The 19,287-nt window shown below is 36.4% G+C and overlaps 1 protein-coding gene across 10 annotated transcripts in view; it reads left to right on the top strand.

Annotated features, from left to right (window-relative positions):
* Window positions 1–19,287, top strand: part of NAALADL2 (N-acetylated alpha-linked acidic dipeptidase like 2) — a 1,266,186-nt gene that overhangs the window by 463,925 nt on the left and 782,974 nt on the right. For 2 of the 10 annotated variants that reach the window (XM_070582382.1, XM_070582381.1), the window contains exon 2: window positions 12,684–12,749. The exons of the other annotated variants lie outside the window; for them this stretch is intronic. The gene's annotated coding sequence lies outside the window, so the exon portion shown is untranslated. The remainder of the gene's footprint in view (window positions 1–12,683; window positions 12,750–19,287) is intronic. 10 annotated transcript variants of the gene reach the window in all.

Raw genomic sequence — 19,287 nt, forward strand, 5'->3', positions numbered from 1 at the left:
ATAGAATTTAAAAATAGTTATTTATTGACATTTCTCAGGATATTTTAAATGATTCAACCCATTCTTCCTTCACATATAGTGAAATATTTATTCATTTATACAAATTTCTAGTGTGCCTATTATATGCCTGGCACTATTCTAAGCACAGAATCTTCAGAACCTAATGCTTGGCGTGAAAAACTTTCTGCATTTATCGAGCTTATATTTGAGTGGTGGGAGACATAAAATGAAAGTATGCAGGGAATCAGGATTTCTTGTTTGGACATGCTAAATTTAAGAAGCCTCATAGATTCACAAGGGAATGTTGAGAATGAAATGTATATATCTAGACCCTTGGGGAGAGATCAGGGCTGGAGATAAAGCATTGGTATGTAGAAAAATAATAGTATGTAAAGTCATGGTCTGGATAAAATTGCCTAGGGAGATTATGTAAATTAAAAAAAAAGAGAGAGAGGAGAGCAGAGGACAGATGCATGGACACTTCAGTGTTTAGACGTCTGGCAGAGCAGAATAATCCATGAAAAAGACCATGAGGGAGGATGATACTAGGAATACTAAAGAAAAAAAAAGTAGTTCAATAAGAAGAAAATAGCTTGCACTGTGAGAGGTAAAGAGGACAAGGACAGAAGATTAACCATTGGGTTTTATAAGATGGTGGTCCTCAGTGACCCATTTATTCCTACTGCTCCTCGTAATAATAGGAGTAATGCCACTCAATAACAAACGCTTACATAGCGCTTAGGCCCAGATACTGTTCTAAGTGCTTAACAGGTATTAAGCAATTTAATTTTGTGTGTGAGAACCATCTTATTGGAAGTGATGATTGCACATATCTAATTGGATTGGGCTGAAAAGAAAATGGGAGGTGGTTGTATTAGTTATCTATTGATAAAAAAATACCCCAAAACTTAGTTGCTTAAAAACGGCAAACTTTTAAGAGACTCGATCTTAATTATTCCCACCACAAAAAAGAAATGATAATTGTGTGACATGATAGAGGTGCTGCAATGGGAATCACATTACAATATATAAATGTATCAAGTCAACATGTTGTACACCTTAAATTTACGCAATGTTATGTCAGATATATTTCAATTAAAAAATATATTTCAACTAAAAAATGTTATATATCAAATATACTTCAATTCATGTAGATCAGGAATTCAGAAGAATTTAGTTGGCTGGATCTGCCATAGAGTGTCATGAAGTAGCAGTTAAGATGTTGGACTGGGCTGTAATAGACCTGAAAGATCCTCTTGTATGGTGGCTCAGTCACAAGGCTGTTGGCTGGAGGTCTCAGTTCCTCACTGGCTGTTTGGCAGGAGACCACAGTTCCTTGCACTCAAGCTGTTCCACAGGGCTGATCCCAGCATGGCAGCAGGTTTTCCAACAGAAAAAGAGATCAAATGAGGAGAAAGCTGTGATGCTTTTTATGACCTATTCTCAGAAGTTGCACACTATCACTTCTGGGTTTTTTTGTTCATCAAAAGTGTGTTAAAAAGAGGATTCCTAAGGAAATTTAGGCTCCACCTTTTGAAGCAAATGTTAAAGAATTTGTGGACATATTTTAACCACTACTTCAGCAGGGGAGTGGAGATTCCAAATGTATGCAATTATTTTGATAATTTTCTTTTGAGAAGGGTAGCAGAGAGATAAGATGTTAACTGAAATGAGACGTGGAATGAAAGGTATTTTTTTTTCTTTTTGAGGACAATATTAAGACATATTTTGTGTATGTAGGAGTGGGAAATCAACATAAAGGAGAGTAAGAAGACACTTCTTGGAGGCCTTAAGTCGATTTGGTATGGGAAGGGATCCATACAAAAAGGAAAGAGTGGGGATGCTGCTTTCACAGAAGTCAGAGGGAAGATTGAGCATGGTAGGTACAGAGACAGGTGGAGTGGGAAATCTTATAGAGAAAATAATGTATTTTCCCTGTGAAGTAATAGGTGAGCACAGCAATGGAGAATGAAGGGTAAGGAGAAGAGTGGTGGGGATTTAAGAAAGGAAATGAGAAATGTGGGTCAGCTTGGAGAGTAGGAAAATGAATTTACTATGGGAGGTATAGTAGGATTGTCTGGCTTTTATGAGTGCTCATTTGAGATTCATGGTCATAAATATAAGTGAGTCCAGTCAGCACATTTGTGAGATTATGACTATGTTAGGCCAGATCATTATTACCAGATGCCTGAATTATTACAATAGTTACCCCATTGGTCTTCCTTCCCTCAGGTTTCCCTTGCTACTGCCACGTAAATCTTTTTAAAATACTTTTCTGCATACGTTAAGTTCTAGGCCAAAAACTTTCGTTGTTTCCATCTTGATCTTGAAGGCCAAATGCTTAGATTTTGAACCTTAGGTCTGTCATAATATGGACTTATGTACTATGTCTCTAGCCACAGTAAACCACAAAATATTTTCCACTGGGCAGTGACTGTTTTGCATTTCAATGATTTTAATTTTAATAATATGTTTTATCTTTTAGGATGGTTATTCTGGCAATTGTATGGAACTTTTCTGAACAGGGCATTAATAAATTCAGGGAGACCAGCAAGGAGGCCATCTTAGTGAAAAGTGATGATGGCCTCAATTTAATCGTGAGCAGTGGGAAGAAAGGTGAGTTGATGGGAATGAAAGTTATTTAGAAGGTAAAATGTCTTGATTTGACTGTAGGGATAAAGTGATAGGAAGGTATTTACAATGACAAATAGATTTTTCATGTACCTGATTGTACAAATGGTGGTAACATTCATTGGGAAAGAAAATAGAAAAGGGAGAAAGAGAATGAGGAGAAAAATTAGTTCAGTTTAATACACGTAAAATTTAAGATACCTAAGTAACATGTATATGTAGATGTCCCTTAGGCACCTGGGATGTTTAAGTCTGAGGCTTAAGAGTGAGTTCCAGAATGGAGATCAAAATCTGGGAGTCATTAGCACTGAAGTCATAGATTGGGGTGTCATCATGCACTCAGAGTGTATATATAGGATCAGAGAAGTAGGCAGTGTATGGATCCTTGGAAAAAATTGTTGCTGAAGGATGGAGGAAGAGAGTCCTAAGAGGAAGAATAAAAAGTGACAGCCAGAGGGTTAGGAGAAATAAAATAATTAGTAGTATTACAGGGGTAGGAGAAGGAGCTTTTTAAGTCCACTAATATTTATATTTTAAAAGAACTGGAACAATTTAGACATGGTGGTTCTCAATCATGACTATTAGTTAGCATCATCTGGGGGCCTTCTAAAAAAAAAAGGAATGTCTGGGTCATATGCCTGATCAATTAAATGAGAATGCCTAAGCAGTAGGAGGTAGAGATCCCTTTTTGAAGCCCACTGATTGTTCTGATACAGATTAACTGTAGAGATCTCCTGAGATAGTGACTTGACTGTCTGTTTCATATATTATATGCAATAAGACAAGCATAAATGGAGTAAGATTAAGTTTCATGTAGCAATAAAACTTAGATAGTACTGTTACTATGAAAGGGCAGGGAATATGAGCTAGCTGTACGTGGCAGACTGCAAAAAAAAAGAAAAAGAAAAAGAATTCCTTTTAGTAACCCTATATGTATTCTCCTTTGCAATTTGTCTTTATAGCTTCTCTCTCAAGAGTTACAATCTATTTCTCTACTTCCATAATTTGGGCTGGCCTTGTAATTTGCTTCGACCAATTGAATGTGGTAATAATGGTATTTCAGAAGGTCTGAGTGTAGGCATCAAAAAACCTTGAAGCTCATGTTCTTATTTTCTTGCCTGTCTGGGACCACACTGTGAAGAAGCTTGGGCTACCCTCCTAAGGGAGAGACCATGGGGAGAGAGAAACCCGGCTGATAGCCAGTACCATCCTCTACACATGTAAATGGAGCCATTCAGGGGAACCAGCCCCACATGAATACCAGAGGACTGCAAACACATCAGTGATCCCAGGCAAGACCAGCAGAGGAAGCTTCCTTGGTAGCATAGTCCAGATAGCTAACCCACAGAATTGTGAACAAATAAAATGGTGGTTGTTTGAGCCACCAAGTTTTGAGGTGGTTGTTATGCAGAAATAGATAACTGATACACTGTATAAGAAACAATTATCAATCTTTAGATTTAACTGACCAACAAATCACTTGTAATTCCTTTCATGTATAGATACTTTTGATGTTTCTTGCAAAATCTACTCTTAAATCTCCCCTGACCATCTAAACCTTTTATCAGTATTGTATCTAAAGCATTGGACTATTTTTAGACTACTATTTAGCACTCATTTACTTCTTTCATTTTGATGCGTTTTTCTCATGATTTGTTCCTCCAGTATTATTTCCTACCTCTCACTTTGTATATGTAATGAAAAGAAGATAGCCAGAGCTGGTTCCTTCTCCGGCTGCTATTCTTGCTGTCACCACTATAGTGGTATGAACAACTAACTCTATTGAACATTTACTATTTGTCAGAAGCTCTCCCATGAGCTTGGCCTTCAATATCTCATTTTATTCTAAGACTCTGTGACGAAGGTACTACTGTGTCCTGCTTTACAGATAAGGAAACCAAGGCTCAGAGTGAATAAAATAACTTGCTCAAGTCCACACAACTAGTAGGTAACTAGAAAGTGACTGGAGCCAGGTTTGAATGAATCCATAGCCTATTTTCCTCACTAGTTTTAAAACACTTTCATGATGTGCTCCCCCAGTTTCCTTTTGTGAATTTGCTGAATTGCCAATCCTTTTTTTTTCTGAGCCCTGAGCTAACATCTATGCTAATCTTCCTCTATTTTTTGTATGTGGGATGCCTCCACAGCATCGCTGATGAATGGAGTAGGTCGATGCCCAGGATCCAAACCCACAAACCTGAGCCACCAAAGTGGAGGGTGTGGAACTTTATTCGGCCACAGGGCCAGCCCCTGGGCCACATTCTTTATGTAGGAAAAGGAAATTAATATTCTTTGAGGACCTGCTATTGTGTCAGGCACTTTCATACAGGTGTATATTATCTCATATAATCCGCATAGCCATCCTACATGGTACATATCATTTCTACTTTTATGGCACATGAAACAGGGATATGAATAATTTCCCAAAGGTTGTACAACCTAGGATCTGGTGAAGCTCGGACCCTAACATGATCTGTGGGGCCCTAAACCTCAGAATCTTTCTATTACGCTACTTGGCCTTTTTTCTTTGGATTTATATCCAGTGATAAACTTCATTTCTTTCCCAGAGTCCTAGTTCTTCCTTGCAGGATAAACTGCTAGCAACTATTCCATACTTTAGTCTCTCTTCTTAAATGTCATTTTCTCTGAGAAGTCTTTCCTGATCTCCCATATTAGCTTGGTTTCCCCTGTTATATACCGCCAAGGCACTTGTCCTTTCCTTTAGGTAACGGTCCTCATGCTTGTAACTTTTTCCATTTCTGCTCTCCCACTAAACTAGAAACTCCCTGAAGATGGGGATATTTTGCCTTCTGTACTGTTAAAGCCTCAGCCCTGGCACAGAGCCTGGCACAGAGCACTTCCTCAATAAATATTTTCTGAATTAATTTAGGAACTTTAAGACCATGGGCATGCCTGGAGAAATGACATTTGTGTACTAAATTGATTATAACTTAAGATCCTGTAATTTGGTAAGAAAATCTTGATAATAAGAGCAGAATAAATACAGCTTTGAGGTAGGACAACACTTTCAGGACATAAAGGCCATGTTAATGTGAAATTTTCTGCTTCATTAAAGGCCTGTCATGCAGTCCACAGAAATATTATCCTTGACAGCTCTTTGCTTGTTGTGCTGCCAAAGCGTGCATCTTAGGCCACTGTGCTCAAGGAATCTAACATTGACTACAGGTTTGTTTCCAAGGACACCCATCTGTAGCAGAAGATAGAAAGAAAATAAACTAGACAAAACAAGGTATTGAGAGCATGTTTCAGTCTTCATAAAGGCAGAATTAAGGAAAAATTCATAAAAATAGCTTACTGGTCCTGATCAAAAAAGAAAGGCAGATATTAAGTTGGTTAAAGTCAATTTAAGTTCTTCTATCATTTCTTTTTATCATTTGAAACTCCTTTTTTAAAGTAGCAATATTTAAATAAATAGGTGAGATTTATGCCTCTTAATGTCCTAATTATCAATTCTGATGACTACAAAGATGAATCATTTCTCTTTTGGAGGAGATAACCCTCAAACAGATGACTTGGAACCAGGTAGAGAAAAAATATGATTAGTTTTATTATTCAATTTTGTACTGGAACATTAACACTGCATAAAGGCAATCATAAGACCACATTTTAATACACTTAGAAATAATTATTTCAAATAAATACATAAATGTGAAAAATATAATCTATGTAAATCTATGTAAATGAATAGTTATAGTGAATTAGTATATAACATTACTGAGTGGATTGCTCAGAGTTTCATTAAATAAAAATGACGAAAGACCTGGGTTAGCAAGAAAAAGCTCTTTTGCTCTATTTCAGTTGATTTAAGTTGTTAATCTGGTCCAAGATGATCAACTTCTCATTAATCATAATAATTAGGGGTAGATTTACTGAGCATTAGTGTAATTTTCGATCATGCTAATAGTTGTGCAATCCTCCATTCATTAATATAAATGAGGTAAATTAGAACCATGACATAATAAAGAAGAGGCAGAAGCTGCAGGAACTTTTGTGGATCCCCCCTAAACCCCATTAATTTAAATGTAATATGTTCTTCCTCAATACTTAGTTTCACTCTCTTTATTTTCTGTTGCTAATGGTCTTTCAGCTTGGTTAATGGGCACACTGACCTCTTCATTTAAGTGACCGCTATGGTGTGGTCTAAATCATATGTGCTTATCTTGTCTCATTACCTTTAACCCTTTCTCACACGTTCAGTCAACAAGCCTCTATGGAGGGAGCACTCGTGACGTTTGGAATTAGTTATGTCAGCACAATTCAAAAGAAAAAAGAGGCATCTTATCTATCTTCTAGGAGATCACAGTCCAGAAAACATTGTGGATTGGATTGATGTTATTAAAAATATAAAAGCAATTCCAAAGTAAAAATTTCTCTCATCATGGTATCCTTAAAATTTTTATTATCCAAAAGATGTCAAAATAAATTTCGTTCTTCATCTTTCATATTTGTGTCCACATCCCCAGAGCGGCTTTTCCTGAAAACACTGCCTAAATTAGGTCCTTATTTTATGGTCTTTATCTCAGGGGTTTTTTTTTCTTCATAGCACTTATCAAATTTTAGAGTCAATTTTGTGTGTATGTGTGATTATTTGCTTTCTCTTCCTCTAGGTTGTGAGCAAACTGAGGGCAGGAACCATAACTGTATCCCCAGGCTCTAGCACATTGTCTGGTACATTGTGTGCCCAATGGATATTTGAATAAGGAGTAATCTACTGTATTTGTGGTGCTTATTCAAAGAATAAATCATAAAGATGCTTGATCTTAGAATCTAGAATATGCCACATTGTCCTTTTGCATAACAGAAAGTCTTAGACTGAACTTTATGAGGTTATTCCATTTAGTTGAGAGATGTAGTCATTCTCATGATGAGAATTTGTTTTTTCAAATCTGTTTATTGGAGAAGAAACTCACCAAATGGGGAAAAAGAATCTCTGGACCAGGAGACTACTTGACTCCAACTTCACTAGATCTATGGACTTGTGGTGACTGATCTCATTCATTCACTGAGCAAACTTTTACTGCCTTCTTTGTGCTGGGCACTAATGACTCTGGGGATGTCATACATGGCAAAGTCCCTTTTTAAAAAGAACTTAGTCTAGTTGGAGAAACAATAATATGAGGTGCTCATGCAATTGGTAAATGACAGAACTGGGATTTGAACTTATTGCAAAGGACTAACGTCTCTGATTTGCCCATTAAAACACACAGGCATTTCACAGGAATTTGGACTTCACTAAGAACAGCAGCAACATTGTGGTTCTAGCCAAGTTTAAGCACAGGAGACATATATTGAGCATTTTTGTTTGTTTGGATAATGTTGCAAGAAAATGGGGGATGAATTTAGGAGGGAGAGAGAGAGAATGAATACCAAGAGACCAATTAGGAAGCCATTGCTTACCCTGGCAAAAGGTAATAAGGCAGTAGCAGCAGAAATGAAGGGGAAAGAGAATAGATTCCAGAGATGTTGAAAGGGAGAAACTCAATAGGTTTCAGCAATGGATGAGTATGGGAGTAAGGAGAGACCCCGGTGAGAGAAAGAAAGGGATTAAATAAGGTCTCCTGTTGGTAGCTTAGTCACGTGGCTGGATGGTGTTGCTGTTCACTGAAGTAAGGAATGTATGCTGAGAAGCAGGTTGAAGAGAGAAAAATTTCAGATTTCTGTTTCTTAACAGTGTAGGGACAGATTGAAAGGGGCCCTGAGCATTCCCTGAGATGTGATAGGCATGTTTCTGCTGTTACCGTAGTTGCTGTTGTTTGTAGGAGGACCATTACTGCTCCTCCTGCTGCTGGTCTTCTCACTTTTGGACAGTTCTTCTCAGTTGTGCATTGAGATAGGTTGCATTATGTATATTTTCTCACAGTCCTCACAGCAAACCTCGAGATAAATGTCCATCTTCATTTTATACTGAGTAAACTAAGGCTCAGTGAGGTTAAGTATTGCTAAATGACATTGCTAAATGTTGTGAAGTTCCTGAATGTCAGAGCTGAGATTCAACCTGACTCCAATGCCAATGCTCCTTCCAGTGCCTTCCATCTACTCAATTTCAAACCATTTGTATTTGAAGCACCTGTGGGACATCCAGGTTTGCTAATTTGTTAAGTGTGGATAATAATAACTGCCTGAAGGCATCTGAAAGTGTGAAACTGAGATATGCTACCAAGTGTGGAATATTATTATTGAAAAGTTCCTAAGTTTTTCATGCCATTCAATATTAATTAATTTCTAGAAAAAAATTTGATTAAACTACGAATTACTAAGTGATTTGCAATACCAGGATAAAATTTTCTTGGGAATGCTTAATTTATCCTCTATTTAATGACACCAATAGAGAAAAGATTATCACAGACTTTTAAAAAGTTGAAGCTGGAAAGAATTTTAGAAATTATTTAATAAAAGGCTTTATATGAAGAAACTAGGATCTAGGCATATGTTGTAAATGTCAGCCCTTAAGTCATAACAAGAGAGAGATGTTGTGCTCTCACCTGCATAATATATTCAAGTTGAGTAGCATCAGCATCTTTGTCCTTGTCATGAACTCCCCAATTATGTGCAGTCCCCACCACTCCCTATTTTATTAATCCCAGAGACTTGTCACTCATTAATCTGCCCAGCCCCATAGTGCTTATACTGGTGACAACTAATCTAGAGACTTGTTCAGTACTGTAAATTAAATTAATTAATTGTACAGGGGAAAATAGAATCTGTGATTCAAGATATATTGTCTTTTGATCTATTAAACTTACCGGTAATTTTTTCCTGTGAGAAAGAGCGTATTAGTCTGGTAGGACTACCATAAAAAAAATAACACATACTGGGTGTCACTTAAACAACATAAATTCATTTCTTACAGTCTGGAAGTCCAAGATCAAGGTGCCGGTAGTAGGGTTGGTTTCTTCTGAGGTCTCTCTCATTAGCTTGAAGATGGCTGCCTTCTCACTGTGTCCCCCTTTGGCCTTTTCTCCATGCATTTGCATTGCTGATGTCTCTTCTTCTTATAAAGACACCAGCCATATTGGATTAGGGCTCACTCATGTGTTCCTCATTTGAGTTTAATTACCTCTTTAAAGGCTCTATTTCTAAGTACAGTTTTATTCTAAAGTACTGGGAGTTAAGACTTCAACATATGAAGTTGGGGGGACACAATTCCATCCATAACAAAGAGTTTTTGTTGAATGAATAAGGGAATGTTATTTTGAACTATTACAGCACTGTTTTGTATTACAGTAATTTACACACTTTTTTATCTTCATTACAAGGTTGTAAATATCTTGAGGGGAAAATTATAGCTCTATATCCATTACAGAATACATCTTCAAGAAGTGATTATTTGACTACAAAAAAAAAAAGCAACGCTTTCAGTTTCCATTTAACACTCTCTGGTCAATTTTACTTGTATTTGGCATGAAAGAAGAGTGAATTAAACAATAGTTTTAGAAGAAAGAATTATTAATTTAAAGTATTGAGATAAAACTATATGGTTTAGTCAGTCATTAAAATTGAGGGTAATATCTGATTTCAATGAGTTGTATGTGTTTTCATCAAGTTTATTTTTTAGATGGTTATTTTTGTGTAAGATTACTGTTATGCTCCAATTGATATTTATTAAGATATCTAAATTTGAAAAGTCTATTTCATTTAATTATGCTTGTAGGAAAAAGTGTTATTAAGTTAACGTCTCTTTTGCCTACTTGAAGAACTTATTTTAGGTTTAATTTGCATGTCCAAAACCTAAATAGGAATGCTCTAACCTGTACTCAAGTAATTTGGATCACCCAGTGAATTTCTTTGTAATGACACACAGAAAAAATAGTATCAAAAATATGTATGCATTAAGATATATTTAATTTGCCAATGACCTAACTTTGTCATAGATGTATTCACAGGTTTTGTCTAGTTGATTGAATCACAAAGAAGAAGATGAAATATGTGGAAGTGTAGCTTTTTTTATTGCATATTTGCTGAAGCATTGCTTTAAGAGCATACCAATGACTGTTGAATGTCATGTCAAGCAATTCCATACTCATCCCTTATTGGTATTTTTCAGGGTTATTTATAAAATAACTTCACTGAAATAACTGAAAATATCTGCTTTATATTGTCCAGTTAAATTATAGCTTTTGAAGGATGAATGTTTTCTGAGTCTTTTAGCCTTTGGCCCTGCGTTGTTTATTTGTTTGTTCGTTTGTTAATTTAGTCAGTTGTTCAACAAACCTTTACCAAGGGCCTCCCAGTTTCAAGCAATGCCCTTATTAGCTGTATGACCAGGGCAAATCACTGAACCCTTAATCTGTTTGTTTTGTCCCCTGTTAAATGGGGATGCTAATGCTTTCTATAGCTGTTGAGGCTATTGAATGAGTTAATATTGTGACAACTCCTAGAACTGGGCTGGACGCATAATAGGGATAACACCAATTGTTAATTTTCCTTCCTTCCAATCTGGCTCACAGCATCTACTGGTTTTTTTTTTTTTTTTTTTAAAGATGGGCACCTGGGCTAACAACTGTTGCCAATCTTTTTTTTTTTTTCCTTCTCTATCTCCCCAAACCCCCACCCTGTACACAGTTGCATATCTTAGTTGCATGTCCTTCTAGTTGTGGGATGTGGGACGCCGCCTCAACGTGGCCTGACGAGCAGTGCCATGTCCACGTCCAGGATCCGAACCCTGGGCCGCAGCAGCGGAGTGCACAAACTTAACCACTCAGCCACAGAGCCGGCACCAGCATCTACTGTTTTACTTGTGATTGTCTGGAATTTAAATTATAGCAATAGAATTTTAGAACTTTAAAGTTGAGGATATTTTGGCAATAATATTTTTCCTCTTCCTCATTTTTGAGAACTTGAAAATGGATCTGACCTATTCAGGAGATACTATTGTTCAATGAGAGGACATTTATTTGATTTAATCCATGTATTTCTCTTGATCATTACATCCATTGGTAGGGTGGTGGGAGAGAAAAAGAGGGAAAGAGAGGAGAGAAAGAGAAAGAGGCAAAAAATTTACGATATATTGGCATTATTTTTCCTGGGACTTTTTTGGTGTGGTCAGATGTTTAATTATTCAGGCTTTAGGCTTTTTCTTTTCCCTTTCTCTTTGTTAAAAAAAAAGACTTTAATTTTCAAAATAGACATCATTTTTGAAATTTTGCTAATTTGGTAAATTATGGAAACTTGCTTTACAGTCACTTTGGTTTTAGTGAATTAATTGCCCTTTAAAAGAAAAGTATTTGCCAGTTTCCTTCAGAACTGGTGCACTAGCATCAGGTTGCCATCTGCCTCTACTTAATATAGGAATCATGCTATGGTACTAAGCTGGGAAAACACACTGCATGGCAGCATCCTGGGTTCTATTCCCACTGCCTTCCCGGTGACTTAAATGCTCTCTCAAGCTGACTTGGCATCTTTCTGCTTCTGTCATCTCCATCGCTAGCTGAGGTTAATAATATTTGTTCACTATGACAGCAATAACGTTACTAGGATAACTAATAATTTCTATATTCATTGGAAGAAGTCCTAAAAGGCATCGATATGGGCTACACTGTTTCCAATCATTTTGCAGGTAAGACAGCATTGTTGTGTCAGGCAGAATTCTAAAATGTTCCCCCAGATTCCTGACGCCTGGTGTACATATTTTGAATAATCCTCTCCCCTTAAGTGTGGACAGAACCTTTGAATAGATGGGATAGTTACTTCCTTGATTAGAGTACCTTATATAACAATTGGTCATGGGATAGTCACCACTGTGATTATATGATGTTATCTGGAGGGAGAATGAGAATCAGAGAGAGGCTTTCCTGCTGTCCTGGAAGAAAGCAAACAACCATGTTGTGAGCTGCCTATGGGGGCCATGTGGTAAGGAAATGTGGACAGCTTCTAGTTGCTGACATCAATACTTGGCTGACAGCTAACAAAAAATAGGGGATCTCAGTCCTATAACCACAAGGAACTAAATTCTGCCAACCAGCTGAATTAACTTGGAAGAGGACTCCTAGCTCCAAATGAGAACCTCAGTGTGTCTAACACCTTGATTGCAGGTTTATGAGACCCTGAGGGGGAGGATCAAGCTAAGCAAAGCTCAGATTTTTGACCCAAGAAAACAGGTAATAAATATGTTGTTTTAATTTGCTAAGTTTGTTGTAATGTGTTATGCAACAATAAAAAACTAATACCATTGTGTAGCATAAATATGATAAGCATAGGTAATCCTATCCTTTTATACTTAATTTGATTCATGCATTGTTTTTCTTTTTTGCAATTTGTATTCTATAAAGTATGAAATGAAGAGCTTTTCTTATTTTTTGAAGGATTTTTTAAAAATTTTGCAAAATGACTAGTCATAATATTTTAAAACCATCTTATAGCTTTTGAACATAATTTATAGCAGGATAGTCTTCTTGTACTTTATGAAGTACTAGAAGCAATTGAGCCTATGCATTGTACTTTAATTATATTCACAATTATTTGTTTTAGTACAAGTCCTGTTTGTTAAGGATGTCTTCTTGTATGTATAGTCTTGTGTTTCTGGAAGAGAGTTATGAGGAAGTAGGGTTTCCTATGTGTTTGCCTTGATTCAGTAACTGAACTATTGCTGATTATGAAAGCAGCCACTTGAGCTGAGTATGACTGTTGGTCTTAACTTGTTACAATATGATACTAATAAGACCAAGCCCTTATGTGTATGCCAATTAGATTTGCTTACCCTATTATAGGATCAAGGGTGTGGATAACTACACTCAAACTCCACTCTCTGTCTTAGGAAATTCCCCAATAGTGTGCACTCATCAAATGGCATGTCAGTGTCATAGTCCTAAATGAAGTATAGCAAATCATTGTTAGAGGCCCACAGAAATTCAGTGTTTGACACTGACATGTTTTAATTCCTTCCCTAGTCCCAATGAAGACATAAAAACAAACAAATATTAATAACCCAGGTTTTACATTTCTCACTTCAGTTGAAGTCCAGGATGTGGCAAGAGTCCTTGGAGGGTCCATCAGATATTGCTTTCATTTGTTTAGGAATTTATGCCAACTCCCAACTGTGAAAATTACCAAAATCTTGAGGCAGCCATCCAGAAATGTTCACCTTGATAATTCTGTTCCGGAAGTCAAGCAAGCGTGCATGAGATTGGAGGCAATTTTGTAGACAGCACGTTAGACTACCAGGCCAAATAGGATGTAAAGAAAGAAGTTTTAATCAGCTCTGGGACAAGCTTCTGAATAGACAAACAGTTTTATTGCTCTCCCAGAATTTTTATGCTTTTACCAAATTGTGACCAAAAAGATAAAAGTAGAGACTGTGAGTTCCAAGTGGTCAGGGACCATGCCAATTGTTTTCATTTTTGTATTCCCAGGACTGGGGACAGTTCTGGAATATATAGGTGTCAATAAATATTTATTGAGCAAAAAAACTAAATTATACCACTGGCTCCTTTTCAAATGCGATAGCTGATAGAACACAATGTAAAGATGTTGGCTGATAGTTGCATTGTGACAATTCTTCTGTATTGTGGCGTAATTTTATCTAAGAAGTATGTTTACATCTACCCTATTAAAAGTATTCTGGTAGATTTGAAGAGGATGAAAGATTATGTAAATGAAACAAAAATTATGCTTTTCCCTAAACAGCCAAGCTTCGGTATTGCTTCTGTTAATCCTTTCTGTTCTTCCAGGCCATTCCACCTCTGACTGGATGTTTATTCTCCTTCTCTGAGCCCTGGCTACTCCTTGGTTTGCTTGGGAAGGCTGTAGAATAAGGTTGAGCAGTAAATAACACAGGCTTTGCCAGTAGCAGTTCTAGACCTTTGAAGAGAGATTTGTACATGTGCCAGAGTGTGTCTATGGTTCCTGCCTTGGACACCAATCATTAAAAAAAATAATAATCTGTTACTTTTAAAGTACTAAATGAAAAAAAGTTCTATATTAAAAAAATAAATTACTAAATGACTTCTTTATTTTTAGGGGAATGATTTATTTATTTATTTATTTGGCATTTAGTTAGCCCTGTCATTTGCAAACCTAAATAACCAACTAGACAAATACTTAGACTGACTAGAACAAAACAAACTCTGTTAACAAACATGATGGCACTTTTTCCAGTAGCTATTTGAAGAAGCTTAAGAGGACACTGAATGATTTGGAGTATGCTTATTTGACGTTGCTAGATATATGGATCAATTATTTTTCCAGAAAAGTATGTAACATAAGTCTATATACAGACACAGATGATCAACAGATTCAGTTTCTTTTAAATCCAGTTGTAATTTTTTTAAAATTCTTTAACCCGCATTCACTGATAATTCTCGCTAGCGTTAAAATCTAGGGAGGAAAGAATCTATATGTGACTATTGCTGCTGCCTAATAAAATATGCAATTAAACTTATAGGTCTTATAGACCTAATTTATATATTGATTTGCTCATGACATTTTTTGCCTGTGACATTTCACACCCCAGTTTTCTTCTCTTTCTCTCCCTCTGTCTCTCTTTAACCATTGCTTTAATCCGTACTTCTCTGTTTTCCAAAGTGTTGCTTTCCCATGTAACTATGAGAAAGAAACAGCTGTGATTTAAGATGCCAACTTTTCTATTAACATCAATTGTCTCAATAACAACTTTGAATCATGTTTTAAATAAATGTGTTATGACTATGATTGCATTATTATTGAGTGTGATTGGATAAGAGACTTAGGGAGAGTGATAGATTTTAAAGGCTTTGAGTTTAATCATGAAACTTTCATCCTCTTCCCTTTTTGTTTCAAAGTTGGAAATACTAAGCTATCATGAAGGATGAGAAAGGTACAAAATAACTTTCCTCTTCCTCCTTCTCCTTCGCCTTTTTTCCTTCCTTTCATTCCTGCTCCTCTGTCTTCCCCCTTTTGTTTCTTTACTGTAATAGTATGGATTTTTGGAAATATTAATCAATGATTGACATGAACAATATTATTAAGTTCTTCTTTGTTCAACTTACTCTCATTACTTCTCTATTTCTCTTCTTTTTCTTCTGTGTATAACAAATTCTGTGTGTAACTGTGTGGGTAGGCTGAAAGTTTGGTGAACAGGAAGTGAAAAGGGAAGAGAATGGAAATTTGGGGGGGCATCTGTAGGAAGGGAATGTGGGAAAGCCTTCCTTGAGGCTGTGGGACAGAGCTCCAAAGTGGACATGCTAAATCAGGACAGTACAAAGCATGGATCCTTGATGGTGGACCATGATGAATTTAATGATTAGTTCTAAAAATTCTAAAATATGAATATGTTTATAGAGAGATGATTTTCCTAGTCATATGTGTAGGGAAGAACTCAATCTTCCTTCTGTGCTTTTCCTTTACTCTCACACTGATCCAACACTTGCTACACTTCCAACACAAGATATGTGGGGATTTTTCCCCACAATAAGCAATTTTCTGTGACATCAGCCGCATGTTCTACAATTTAACTCAAATCTGATACTATCTATTTGGAGACAGTGTCAGATCCCACAAGTTCAGGGCTCAGTTCCACAAGGCTGCTTCCCATCCCTCTACTTCAGATTCCAATCCCAAGTCCAAGTTATTACCTGTGATTCTAACCAAGTCAGAGATTCCCATGACCCCCTCCTTGGGTTTGATTAATTTGCTAGAGCAGCTCACAGAACTCAGGAAAACAGTTAATTGCCATTTATCAGTTTATTATAGAAGGATATGATAAAGGATACAGTTGAACATCCAATTGGAAGAGATGTATACGGCAAGGCATGTGGGAAGGGGCCTGGGATGTCCATGCCCTCTCCAGGTGTGACACTCTCCTAGCCCCTCCATATTTTCACCAACCCCAAAGCTCTCCAAAACCCTACACTCTTGGGATTTTTATAGAGGCTTCATCATGTGGGAATGGTCAACTTTTAAGTCCATCCCAAGCCTTCTCTTCTCTCAGTAGAATGGAGGGGAGCTGGAAATTCCAAGCTGCTGGTCATGGCTTGGTCTTTCTGGTGACCAGCTCCCATCCAGGAGCTTTTAGGAGTCCACCAAGAGTCCCCTCATAGCAAAAAAAGACTGCTGTTACCCAAGAAATTCCAAGGGATTTAGGAACTCTGTATCAGGACCTGGGGCCAAAGACCGAATATTAGAACAAAAGATGCTCCTAGTGCTCTTATTCACTTAGGAAATTATAAGGAATTTTAAGAACTCTGTGAGAGGAACCCAGAGGCAAAAACCATTATATAGGGGCTGGTCCTGTGGCCTAGTGGTTAAATTTGGCATGCTCCACTTTGGTGGCCCAGGTTCACTTCCAGGGTGCAGACCTATACCACTCATCAGTCGCCATGCTATGGTGGCAACCCACATACAAAATAGAGGAAGAATGGCACAGATGGGAGCTCAGCACAAATCTCCCTCAGGAAAAAAAACAAAACAAAACAAGAAAAGAAGTATATTTTCTTCTATATCTCATAGCATATTTTGGTTATATTTTTGTATAATCAAATTTCAGATCCCTTCAAAATTTATATATACCTCTAGTATGGAATCTTTTAAAATATGTGACCATTTATACACCTACCATGTCTGAATAAATGAATCTGTTCTTTATGCTCTACTCGGCATAGTGAGTTAATAACACCAATATGTAAAGAGAGTGCAATCTTATTTAATGTAAAATTTAGACTCCATAAAAAATATAGTATATAATATAGGAGAAAATTAATACAAGACCAAAAAAGTAGGATAAAAATTAATCACACATATTTGTAACAAGATGGAATTTTAAAAAATAAGTTTTTCTCTAATTATAAAAGCAACATATGCTCATTAAAGGAAGTTTGAAAATGGTAAATGTATAAGGAATAAATAATCCAATCACCTAGTTTTATCATTATTAACATTTGTATATTTATATATATGAATGTATATTTATGTATTTTTATATATTCTCAATCTTTCTTAGTATAGCTGTCCATCCTTCTAAGTTATTTTATATTTGTTTATTTTTATATTCATATGTATTAGTTATCACATTCTTCACACACTGTATTTGTGTTTGTGTCTGTGAATACTTTTTAGTATGATTTCTGTTAGGGGAGGAGTTGGGAGCAGGTAGAAGTAAGAAAAACACACAGCAAATAAGAGCTCAAAAGAGTTTGGATCCCAGATGAACTTTTATTGGATCTGTGATCTTCATCAAGTTGCTTAACCTTTTTCTGCTTCAATTTCTTCATCTGTAAGTAGTGTGGTTGTAGAGATTAAATGAAATGGTAAATTTAAATGATGCAGCTCAATAGCTGATACATAATCATTTAAAGCTCCTTATTGTTTTTATTATCAATAACAATGGAATTTTGGATATCACAGTCAAATCATCCTCTTTTAAGAAGAAACAGGATGCAACAAACTTTGCATTAAAGACAACTGTAAATGAGGTTATTTAGCAGAAACTTCTTTTGTATATATGCCAGCTTGCCTGTGAAAAGAGAAAATAATTAATAAAATTATTAAAAGATGATTACTTTTTTTCCTCAAGACTCACGTTTTGGGCTTTAGCAGATTTTTTCCTCAATGGAAGAGAGATAAGTTCCATTATGAATCCACAGCTCATAAAGCCTTGTGTATTCCATTTGAGTGATCATTATGGCCTTTTCATTATGCGTCATAAGTATCTTTGGGAGTCATCTCCATCCCTTTTCATGGAAGACAAAGTAGCGTGGTAACAGCATAGCGAGAAGATTGCTGGCCTCAAATCCTAGTGGTATGACCTTGGGATACTTATTAAACATCTTAGCTAAAGCCTTAACTTCATCTGTAGAATCAACAATACCCTAAAATTTTATTGCAAAAATAAATGAAATAATGTAGTAAAAATAATATACTATCAGTTATGGAGCACTTTACTGCTAACTTGCTGGGCCTCCCAAACATGGGAGTTTGTCTGAATCGCTGTTCAGCTGATATTGATTTTTCATATATATATATGAAGTTGTCTTTAATGCAAAGCTTTATACAAATATATAGTGGTAGGCTTATGGTAGAAAAAGCTGAGATCTAAGGTCAAGGAATAAGGATTTGGTGTTAACAGAACAGGAGGGCAATGGAGATATTATAAGGAAACTGCTGCAGAGTGGTTGACAAATTTTGTACAAAATACTTTTTCTAAGAAACCTCTAATGGAATAAATTTCAGCTTGATTTAAGGCTGTGAGACTCTTTTTTTTTAGGTGAAGTCATTTATTTAACTCCAGTGTATAAAATAAAGGCCTCTCACCTGCCCCAGCTTTCTTCCCTCCCCACCCTCATCCTGTACCAGGATGAAAGGCCAGGGGATCTGTAGAACTTAGGTGAAAAATACTGGCCCAGAATAATCCAGTTTTACTTGGAAGATAGTTACCACCTATAACCAAGGATAATAATAAAAATATTTAACCTCTAATAGGGCAGGAGCACTGACTGCTCAGAATATACGCCAGCTCTGAACATCTTTAACGCTCTGCTGGTGCAGAGGGGCTGAAGTTCAGCCTTGCCTATAAACAAGGACTTTACTCCTGGAATATTAAAATGATTTCATTATCTATGGTCAAAACATTAGATTTCTCTGAAATATTAGGAGACAAACAAAGCTTATTTAACACTTACACAGTTTTAGTACGTGCCAAGCCCTGTTTTAAATGCTTTATATCTA

This window comes from Equus przewalskii, chromosome 18, assembly GCF_037783145.1.
Source record: "Equus przewalskii isolate Varuska chromosome 18, EquPr2, whole genome shotgun sequence".
NCBI classification, from domain to species: Eukaryota; Metazoa; Chordata; class Mammalia; order Perissodactyla; family Equidae; genus Equus; species Equus przewalskii.